A 12197-nucleotide genomic window follows, 5' to 3' on the forward strand; every position below is an offset into this window, starting at 1 on the left:
AGACTGCCACAATAAAGCAGGAATCCTAATAAAGCGAGTCATAATCTTTTTGCTGGTGGAGGGTCTTGCCTTCAAATTGTGAAAAGCACGCTTGTGAAGTGCAAAAAAATAAGGTATGCCTGTCTTTTATCTCTCTCTGCAAGGCCTTTCTTCACAGGCCAGCCTCCTTCAGTTCCTGTGAGCATTCTTCCTGTGCCAGGGGTCTGAGACTGCTTTCGTCCTGGGGCTCCCTTCTGAACACCCTCCGACTTGTCAGGTCCCTTGTCAATGCTGGTGCTCATAGCTTGGCACAGTGCTCAGCTCTGGTCTAGTTAGTGCATAGCGAGGCAAGCTTTGTTCTAAATACTATGCATCTATTCACACAGCCTAGGGTTTAATTAGCTTTCTTGGCAACCACATTCAACTATGGCTGTTTCTTAGCAGCAACTACATAGATGAGTAGCTGCATTTCTAAAACCCCAAAACAGAACCTGCCATTTAGTACTGATGACTGGTCTTGGCATATGGGCTGACTGGTTCAGACTTTAGAGATCTTTTGCGATTCTGAATTCGCCCTTGAATGTATTAGCATTCCACTCTAGCTCTGTGTCACCTGCAAATCAAATCAGCGTTATTTTCTCTTTAGCCAAGCCACTGATTAAAAAATCTCGTGTAGCACAAAAATGCAAAGTCCTGAAGTGTGTCAATAAAAATCTTCTTTTAAATTAAAAAGGATTGATTAATTAGCAACCTTTACTACGATAATCCTTTAACCATTTATAAACCTACCCAACTGCCCTGTTCCCTAACCCCTGTGAGGAGAACATCAGCCACCCTTTCCTTTTCTATTCTTTTTTTTTTTCTTTTCTTTTCTTTAATCTTCACCTGAGGATATGTTTGTTTGTTTTTAAATTGACTTCAGAGAGAGACAGGAAGGGGGAAACAGAAAAGTGGTGGGGGTGGGAGGGAGAGAGAGAGACATTCGTGTGAGAAAGAAACATCAATCAGTTGCCTCCCTTACTCGCCCTGACTGGGGATCGAACCCACAATGTTTTGGTGTACGGGATGATGATGCTCCAGCCTACTGATTCACCCAGCCAGGGCACATGAGCCATTCTTTATGGAAGCCATCATCTGAACTTCTTTTCCATCTGGGGCAATTATCTCCCTTTTGAGTCTTTCAGAAGGCAGAGACCATCTCCCAGTATGAAAGGTGAAAAATGTCGGCTACTGGCTTTCCCAGCTTCCTTTGCAGTTAGGGCATAGGCCTATGATCTAGACTTCAGCAATTGGCACCATCAGCATAACTTTGACCCAGGCGCTAGAGATGCAGAGAAGTTAGGACTTCAAGGATTCCTTGCTGGCAAAGGGTAGGGACAGCTTTAGGCCCTTTTTGGGACATTGGGATCTGTGGCATCAGCAATACAAACAGTGGTATTTGTGCCAGTGTTGAAAAGCTGTCATGTCCTCATAAGATGAGTTCTGTGATTTGGGGATGTGATTCTGGTTGATGATGTCCAAGCCTGGTTATCCAGCCCCTATAACCTTGAATAAAATCCCTTTTTTGCTTAAACTATCTATAATTTCTTTCTGTTGTTTGTGATCTAAAAACAGTGAGTAATACCCTTCTTCCCCACCTTATACCCACAGTACTGGAGCGAACACGTCAGATTCCTTTCTGGAACGTAAACACATTATATCACAAGTTTGTCAGTCCAATAATCCTGTCAAGAAAGGAGATGAGAACAGTCTGACACAATTTATTTTCAGTGACCTCATGCTAGGTCTTCATAATCACTGCTTCCCTTTCTAAGAGCTCAGAAACCACCTTCTATTACTCTCTTTTAAGACTGAGCAAGGATCGATACCAACCTCAGTAACCTATAGTTTACAGAATCTGTCTTATTTCTCTTTTTGAAAATTATAATGAAAATTTCCCCATTTCTTATGGCTCAATTCTTTTTTGTGATTCCTCAGAGATTATACCAAATCACCCTATAGTAGGAGACATTTTTCTTTTAGAGTTCTAAAACATACACACAGTCAGTTCTTAATTGCTCTGATCGAATGTTTTGTTTTTCTATTTATTCAAACCAGTTTCCTAGAGCTGGCTGCTTCCTAGAAGGCATGCTTTCTTTAATTCTGCCTACTTTTCCATTCCAACCAGCAAAACCTGCAGATAAGGGCTTCCTGAGAATCAATTCATCAAACTGTGTCTAGTGTTCTAGGAATGGTGACTCAGAGATGTGGGCAACTGGGCTTTTGTGAGGAATTCAAGACAAGACACTATGAAGTGCCAGGGCTCCTTGGCAGAACAGAGATGTTTCTCCTGCAGAAGTAGGTTCCATAAAGCACTCCAGAAGAATTCTCAATACATCATACCCAGAATGCCCCTTTCCTTCTAAACTCTGACGGAAAGGACCCTGAGAAAACAATGTGGTTCTACATCTGTTTGACTCATAGTAGGTAAGGGATAGTGCCACCCACAGGCCAAAAACTTAACAGGAATTTCTTTAACATGGATTGTGGTCAAGACCAGAGAAAAAGGAGGATCAGCCAAGCCAAGATCCTCTGGGGAAGGTCCTGTCTGAGAGAAGGAAAGCCATTCCCGTGAGAACCCACCAACCTTTCTGGTTTGAGTGAGAGTGAGGTGAGGCTGGAGATGAAGCTACTGGGTGGTTGAAACAGGGTCAACTTGCCCCACTGATGCCTCTTGAACGTTATCAGATGGTGTCCTGGCTGGTGTGGCTCAGTGTATTGAACTCCAGCCTGCGAACCAAAGAGGCCTATGAACCAGAGTCGCCGGTTTGATTCCCAGTCAGGGCGTATGCCTGGGTTGCGGCCTGGTCCCCAGTTGAGAGGCAACCACACATTGATGTTTCTCTCCCTCTCTTTCCCTCTAAAATAAATAAATAAAATATTAAAAAGTTACCAGACGCCAGGGAAGTCTGACTGTAGTGCTTGGGGCTTACATTGAGCATAGATGGGGTGATGAACAAGTCAGGTCCCTCTCTACTCTGGTTCCACCGAGGGCAGCTGTTCAGTTATAGCAAGGTCACCACCTTAGATAGCTTCAAATGACTATGAGGCAGTGTGTGGTAGGGTGCCTTTTTATGGTGGTGCCCTGCCAGAAATTAAGCATTGAGATGATTTCTCCAATTTGGTGACAATTGAAAGAGAAGACCCTCCAAGAGGAGAGTAGGCATAGGTCAAAATCCACAGTGCCTGGAGAAAGGGATAAACTCACAAGACACTTTGTGCTTTGAGGGTTTCAAAGGAAATCTGCCTTGGCCGTCAGAAAGAGATCCCTGAAGAGCAGGAGGGTAGAGGGTGGTCTTGGTCCACAGAGCAGTGAGCTGGACGTCATTCCAGCCCAGGGCTCCTGGCGACCAGCACTGCTGCAGGCGTTACTCACACACAAGACACAACGCCGTGCTCTCTGCAACTGTACAAAGCTGTGGCCCCTCTCCTGGGTGGGGTTATGCCTCTGGGGGGAATGTGCTTATGATGAAAGAGTTGGTCACTAAGGGCTGCAACCCTCTGGGCTTGGGCCTAGTAGGGAGTGAGGTCCCCAGAGCCACAGCTCTAGAGAGTCCCTGTTTCCAGAGCGCCTACAAAAGGCTTTGCTTTAGCCTAGATGCAGCAGCAGGGACAGAGACACAAAATTCGGAGACAGATTGGATCCCTACTCCATTGCCTCCTTCTGAGAAGACCCAACCACTCACTGCTCACGCTTACCACCACCCTCCGCCATCCTGCACCCAGAGCTCACAAGGAATGGAAGGGGTTTGACTTGAAGTCCTGGGGCTGGTGTGGCTGGGAGCCCCCTGCACTGAGATAAGGGTGATGTGGAATGTCTTTAACTTGAAGGTCCCTGGCCAGTAGGACCAGAAGAGATGGAGTACAAACTCTAAGATCAATTTCCGCAGGAGATACTGCCTCTCCCCTGAATCCCTTGGCCACTAGGTGAGGTCAAGGCTTCGTCTGGCACTGAACTCTGGACATAACTTGACAACACAGGCCCTGTTCAGTCAGCAGCTCCTCTCCACCCTAATCACTAACATGGAATCAAGCCCATCTGGTCTCAACTTCACACCCAAACTACCAGGAAACTCATGGACAGATAAGAAGAAAAGAGTTGGAGCATTTCAGAAAGACTGGCCTCTGGATTTCCGGCCATTATGGGAAGTTAGGGGGGCTCTTGAATGCTTGTTCTCAGTGGATGGAATGGGTCATGTTATTCCTCCAAGAAATCTTTAGGCCCAAAAGATATGGCTTTTGGTACCAACAACCCTCCACCTACCCACATCCTTATCTGTAAGATGTCAAAGAAAACGACACTAAATCTAAACATTTTTTTTATCTCTGAAAGGTTTGCAATGGAATCCACACCATTCCAAAAAAACACATTTCAATTCACATCGCCAGATACACACAGACTCCCCTCTTTAAGGAGAAGCAAAATCACAGCAAAAATCACCATACATATGAGAAGAATGAACAGCGCAGAGACTAGCCTGAGATAGCAGAGTAACTCGCCCCTTTCAAAGAATACTGCAAGAAACAATGGAAACACTGACAGAATGTTTAACTCGTATCCTTGATGAGTAATAACAAAAGACAGTTTTCAGGTGAGCCTTATCTAGGTTCCTGTACCTGATTCCAATGTGTTGGGCGAGTGTTGAGGGGCAGGTGCTTCCCACACAACACCAAGCAATTCTCAGAGACCAGCAGGGTGTTCAAGAATTCAATTTAATTCTGACACTCTCTGCTGAAGAGTGTCAGACTCCACAGGTAAAGAATTCAGTCCTGCAAGACTGCCCTGCTTCAGACACCAGGGCAAGCCCAGGTTGTTACCGGTGCTTTTGATCCATGGGCTACAAATTGGAGACTCCAACAACCTCTTCCTTGGGTTCAACTTATTTGCAAGAGTGGCTCACAGAACTCAGAGCAACATTTTACTTACTCGATTTACTGGTTCTGAAATGACAGAACTCAGGAGCAGCCAGATGGAAGACATTTGCAGAACAAGACACGAGGGCAGTGGAGCTCCCATGCCTTCTCCAGGTGCGCCACTCTCCCCGCATCTTCATGTGTTCGCCAACCTTGAAATTCTACAAACCCTGTCCTCTGGGTTTTAATGGTGGCCTCATTACGTAGGCATGATTGATGAAATCATTGGCCACTGGTGATTGAGTCAACCTCCAACCTCTCTCCCCCTCCCAGAGGTCAGGGGGTGGGGCTGAAAGTTCCAATCCTCGAATCAGGAATCACGGAGTTGGCTCCCCTGGCAACCATTGGCCCTCCTTAAAAGCCTCCCAAAGTGACCTCATTAACTTTACAAGAGGCACCTTTGTTGCTCTCATAATAGGAAATTTCAAAATTTTTAGGAGTTCTGTAACAGAACTGGGGACAACGACCAAATATATATTCCTCTTTATAAATCACAATACCGCAGCCGCCCTCAGCAGCGTTCAGCACGGACACCTGGAGGTTACCCGCGAGCTGTGGCGCAGAGCTGAGCCTTGGAGCAGGCCACCGCACTGCCTAGCTCTGGGTACACTGGTAACCTGGACACCTGACGTCCCTTTCCCGTTCGCCGTTGTGTGTGATACCTATCAACCCAGGACAGAAGGCACAAGAGGATCACGTGCAAACACAGGCCACTGGGGAGACTCTGAAGTCACTTCAGATGACACCTACCCTGCCAGTGCCAAGCCCGCATTAGCTTGACAATGTGAGACACAGGCATTCAAGGTTTGACGCGCTCTTTGAAGACTGGCAAAGTGTTTTATGGCTCCCAGGATGTTTTTTGTTTTTTTTTTTCTGCAAGGAAGAAACATAAACAATTCTGGGTACTTCTCATTTTGTCCTGTCAGAAAGGAAACATTTTTTAAAGTCACCCTTTGTTCTTGATCTTGAAAAATCACCAGCAGAGTTAATAGACATCAGGAGCACTGCAGAATCAACAACAATGTGTTTCTTCCCTCTCCGTGGCCACATGCCCAGAGCGCACGATGTAACATAAGAAGCAGAGAAAATGATTAGAGATGGAAAAAAATCGCATAAAGGGAGCAATTGGTCTACATGTGAATCCAAACAGCAAATGGAAATGCTTGTAAGTGTCCGCAGCAGCAAGCACTTGCCGAAATTGCTCCTCATACCAGGGATGTGGATATCGCACGGGATTGTATGAATGGCCCAGGAGGATACGTGACTGGTCTCATAAATGATGTGTTCTTATTCCACACAAGAAAAATCAATGCAAGGAAAACATTGTCCTATTTACATAGCAAATACCATGCTGTGTTCAATGAGGTTTTTATATGATTTTAAAAGACATCACTCTATGTCAGTCCCCACATGATCTGCCAGCAGGATTTACATTTCATTGTACAATTACATTATAGCAAGAACACAGAAATTTCATTTCAACTTTGATTGGGTCTACAAGATCTTTACATTCTTTTCCAGAAGAGGAATAGTTCCCTTTCTTTCTCTTGCTTTTTCTTTTCTTCCTTCCTTTTTCTTTCTTCCCTTCTCTCTCTCTCTCCCTCTCACCCTCCCCCTTCCTCCCTTTCTTATTTTTTTTTTTTTTAAACAAAGGGGAAAGGGTCAGAACGACTGCCAAGAACTTTTTGGTTTGCTTCCAAAGCATTCTTAGCTGAATCTCTCAGAATGTCAAATGTAACGTCCCGCTCGGGGATTCAGTTGGGACTGTCGGCGATGTGAGAAAAGGTTGGGAAATAGAAACTTCCTTCTCCGTTCTTAGGTCTGTGGGGATAGCCCCTGTTGACCTCTCATTCTGGAACAGTGAACCAGCTTTCTTTTGGGATGTGACTTCTCCTGACCCTCTCCTCCCACCCTGTTTATCGAAGGCAGGGCTGCTGTGTGATGTGCCCCCCCACGCACTCAATTGCCTATGAGCCTTTCCCAGCAGCAGCCCTTGGTGCTGGGCTTGCCTATCTCTACTGTAGTAGCCCTCTTCCTGGAAGGAGTTCAAGATCACCCAGCTGAGATTTTTCTCACTGGCACCCTACTTGAACTTAAGTTCCATATTTTCAGTTGCCTACAGGCATTTACAGTTTAAACTCCTGCCATCATTTCAAAGTCAACATTTCCAAAACAAAACGTTCCCTGGAAATGTTCTTCCCATCCAACTTCTGCATCCCTTTCAAAGGCTCCACCATTGCGACAGTCATCTTCATATAGACCGCAGGAGTTATTTTTGTTTGGTTGCCTCCATTTCCTACATTGATTCCGCCATCAATATCTATGGATTCCCCACCCCCAAATGTCCTAAGTTTACTTTCATCATTCCCTCTGCATCCCCCCTGGATGGTATAGGTGCCCATCTCTTCACGCTGTCCCTGACTGCCCCCCCACCCCCTGCCCACCACCAACCCTGGACCCTTTCCATAATCCTAATCTGGCAGGATATTACCAGCTAATCTTTTCTCCACTTCCCTTATGTATTAGGATACCTCTAGCAGCACCAGGTAAATACTTCTGTTTGGTTTTCCTGACGTGCTAGTATCTGGCCCTAAACCAACTACAAAAACAAAAAACAAAAACATTTTCTGGATAAGTCATGGGTTTTCTATTTCCTCACAATTGTGCCTGCCTGACTTCTGCAGAGCCATTGTGCTTGATGTCCTGTCCCCAGAATGTCCTTCGCTTCCTGACACCTACTCAACATTTCTCTTTTTCATCGCCCAGGTCCTATCACTGTTTTATCTAAAACTCACTCCTGCCTTCCCCTCTCCTCTGAGCTCATATTGTATTTGTCATCTCTACCTTAAAGTGATTATAATGATGCATTGTCCTGTGATCCAGGGGTCCCCAACACCCCCCACCCCAGGCCACAGAGCAGGAGGTAAGCAAGCAGGCAAGCGAGCAAACTGGTCCCTGGTGCCAAAGCGGTTGGGGACCACCGCTCTAATCTTAATTTTCAGTTTGTATTTTCTCCCCAGACAGACTGTAATCTCCTTGAGGACAGAGACAATGCCTTTTATTTCTTCCTAATTATTCCCTCCTCTTGAGAGCCTACTTGTTTTCCATGATCCCATGTTTCACCTTTTTATTTTTACCATTTTTATCGTACACGTTCTTGTAACGTATTTCTAAATATTTGTAGGATTAAAAAAAAAACCATTTCTTCTATATCTTTCATAATACTTATCATTGTGCTAGCTAAATACACAGTGGGGGGTTGTGAGGACCCACACAATAATTTTGAAAAATAGTAAGACCTATGTGTATTCATTTCAGACAACTAAAAAATATAACCAGCTCCTTAAAAATATGACTCTAGATGGAATTATTTAATTCATTTTCCCCTCTGACTCAGCTATGCCGTCTTTCTTTCTATCCCAGGACCCTGATCACGAATCGACACAAAAAAGCAAAGAGAGAAAAGGTAAAAACAACAAAAATCTCAAAGGTTCTTCAGATGGAGACTTAGAGGGAGTCGTTGATAGACTATTTCTAGCTGAAGACGCTTACTTGTTCATGGAATATCCCACCATACCCCAAGCTCCACTACCCAATGTACACTGAGAAGAGTGGGGCCTGGGGCAGGCAGCGGAGAAGGGCATGGAGGCAGAGATGCAGACAGAGACGGAGAGACAGGAAACAAGAAATAACTAATACAAAACATAGCTTTTCTTAAGAAAAGGGGGGAAAAAAGGATCCTTCAGCATAAGGAACAGTTCAGGGTCCAAGGCTAAGATTCTGATGTTACAAGTTTGGAGCCACTGGGTGAATTTAGATGGTGGAAGATATTATTACAGCTTTGCTTTAGTGAAGCATCTCTTTTGCCATTTCTTCTTTCTTCTTGAAAATTTCAGTCACTTCAGTGTTATTATAGGGACTGACTGATAATCTGCCAATCCCACAAATCTGTCTTGGTGGGTAAATAAATCACAGGAAAGAACATTTCAGTTTAAAGGGTAGAAATTCAAGCCCAGCTTTGATTTCTGCAACCGTCACCACATCACAGGAATCCACAATTGCTACCCAGAACAAGCCGTGTGGACTATATATGGAGACTGCTCTATTGCCTTAGTGGCCAGAGCAAAAGAAGGATCAGACAACTTACCAGATTCCCTCATTTTTGCGAGAGCCCAGCTCTTCCTTTTCATGGGAATGGAGGAGCCAGTCCTCACTCCTTACCTTCCACTTGTGTCCTAGCAGGTGGTATTGTGTGGTCTCGGACTGCTTGAGCAACATGGGGCCTACATAATGTATGAGCCACTTGTAAGCACCAGGTCTCTTAAGTTATTCTCTTTGTCCATCTGTTACTGTACACAGAGGATTCCCACAGCCAAGGCGGTCCCATTGGATGAGGAGTGCTTTAAAGCCACCAGTTGCTTCACACGAAGACCTGCAGAATTGGTGGTGCTGTCATCTGGTGTCTTCCAACACAGAAGAGGGACTTTCACCCACAGCATGCCCCTCCCCCGCATGTCAGGATTCTCAATCAGAATCAGTTCTGAACAGAATTCTTACTAAACCTTTGCTAAAAAGGAAAATGAAAGGGGTACAAATTGAGACCGCAGGCGATGATGGAATTAGCTCGTATTAAAGAGTGAACTGGCAGCAAGGCATCAGTCTTTACTTTGTTTCTGCCTTCAGGGAGTTTATTGAACGTGCTTTTGTGATATAATTTATAAGGAAATTGGTTTTACTCAAAAGGACGTTTTTGCTTTATGTCTTGTAGCACCCTTGAGTGCTTAAAAAAAGGAAAAAGGTAATTCCATTAAGCTTTCAATTTTCACTGGCAAAAGAAATGAACTAGATGTGACTGGAAAGATAAGGGTTGGCCTTCACTTGAACTGACCTTGCCCCAGGGGTTGGGAAGCAAGAAGCATGGCCTTTGTTCCAGAGGTGTCATTTCATGTTTAATTGGAGGGCTAGAATTCCTTTTTTTTTTCCCCACCTCTATAAACCCCAACCTCAATCTACTGAGCAAATGTTCATTAAGTTCACTGTAGGCAGATCATCCGATCATCATCTTAACAGCTTTGGGAGCCATGTGTTTATTCTGGTGATCCGTAGTGGATTCAAGATCATAGCAAGTGTTAAAATCAGGACACACTTAGAAGAGACAAGACCTGACTTTTGACGGATTTACAGGATCTCTGCTTGCATAGGAGGCGCCGGTCTATTCAGCCACACCAGAAGGCTTCAACAGAATCCTCCAATTTTCTTCTTGAATCTAATCTCTAACTTCATCTATTTTTTTTTTTTTTTTTTGGAGAGCAGAGGAAGGATGAAACCATTCAAAATTAAAGAAACAGTCTCTACAGCTCAAAGATAAGATGTTTTCACATATCTTGGGAGGGTTTCTAACACAATTAAGCTCCGTGTTCTTGAACTTAAGTTGGTGCCTGCAGAGCAGAGGCTGGGTACAGTAGAACAATATGCCACATTTTCGTATACCTCTTTTTTGGATGCTCATTTAACAACAGATTTTTAATTCTCTAAAACTGAACTAATACTGTAGCCATTTACACGCATATGGATATTTGTAGTTAAATTTTAATTAAAATTAAATCAAATTAGAGATTCTGTTCCTCAGCCACAGTAGCCAACTTTCAAGGGTTCAATGGCCACATGTGGCTTAGGGGCTACCGTAATGGAGAGCGCAGATATAAAACATTTCCGTCACTTCCCAGTGCAGACGTTCTCTGGAACACCACTGCTCTAGAAAACATGTAACGGTGGAGTTAATTATTCTGTGCTCACACATACATATGTTCAGAGTGCCTAAACATTTAAACAGCAATTCAAATGTAATTTTACAACAACTGTTAGTCTGTTTGAGCTATCGATTAGGTCTTGTGATTGAATGGCCACCTGGGTTGTGCCCAACTGAGCTCTATCTCATACTGGGTCTTTCAAAGACTCCACTTTCAAAAAGAATTGAAATTAAAAAAATAATACAATTTCTTGAAAGGTAAACTTGAGAATCTGCAGAAAGAGCTGGAAAAACACTCTAGCCATAGTGCCAGCAAGAACTCTATGAATTTTACATCTTCCTTGCTCCCACACTTTCTGCTTTGTGAAGGAGGTCTTAGTTTTTTTGTTACTACTCAGCCTCTTGCCTACAACAGCTCTATCAAGAGGGTGTGGCACTAAGGCTAAAAGTGGTCGGACCCAATGATGATATTATTGGATGATGGCACAAAGGTTAGTGCCAACTGCAGGTCTCTTCAACCTGGTTCCTGGGAATATGGGTCATTGCAGTACAATAAGAATTTACATTGAGTGAGATCAAGGTGACATTTTAGAAATGGAACTAGCCAAGTCAAAAAGTTATTTATAAAAAACACAAAGAAACGTTCATTTGTAAACCAGAGAGAGGGTATTTCAAAATGGCTATGGTTCACTTTGGCTGGTTACCACTCCAATAGCTCTGTCCTATCTCGGTGATTTACTATCAGGAAGAAGCAAAGCCCCCTTGGACACCCCATTCCAACTTGGAGCACACAGGAGTGAGTGAAGAGAGAGCCCTTGCTAAGCCTGGACGTTGGCCAATATCTTCTGTAAATATCCTCTGAATTACTCTGGTAGGTTGGCATATTCTTTTTCCTCAAATAAGGACATAGATTAATTGATTCAAAACATATTTCTAAAAATTTCACACAGATACATACAATGAGTTATACAACTTAGTCTATTGAAAGCATTTTCCAAACTTGAATTCTAATTATTAGAGTTCTGGATTGAAATTTCCACCTGAACCTCTGGAGGTATGAAACCGCCTTTTCATTATGAATAGAAAACTAAACGGGTAGCAGTTGGAAACATCACCTTAATTATTTCCTTCTAAATCCAATTAGACCAATAAAGGCATTATATTCATACACTGCAAGGGAGTGAGATAAAATATATGAAACAAGCACCACATATTAAAACAGCGTTTTTCAAAACAGTGACATTGTCTCCTTGGCTCCTTATCTTCACCAGGGAGGTACACAGAGCAGCAGCAGGAAGAAACTAAGTAATAATTGACTTGTTCAGGTGGTTACAAAGAGTTTCTTGGCAAAGCTATGAAACAACCTAGAATTCATGATTTTTCATCCTGATAAGTAATTTGATAGTAACTAAAAAGTAGGAATATTTATATATATATGTGTGTGTGTGTGTGTATTTTTTAACGACATATTATACATGGTCCTTTTAAACTTACGACTTGTTGGCATTCCATGGAA

Source organism: Furipterus horrens, unplaced genomic scaffold, assembly GCF_987537825.1.
Source record: "Furipterus horrens unplaced genomic scaffold, mFurHor1.1.pri manual_scaffold_10, whole genome shotgun sequence".
NCBI classification, from domain to species: Eukaryota; Metazoa; Chordata; class Mammalia; order Chiroptera; family Furipteridae; genus Furipterus; species Furipterus horrens.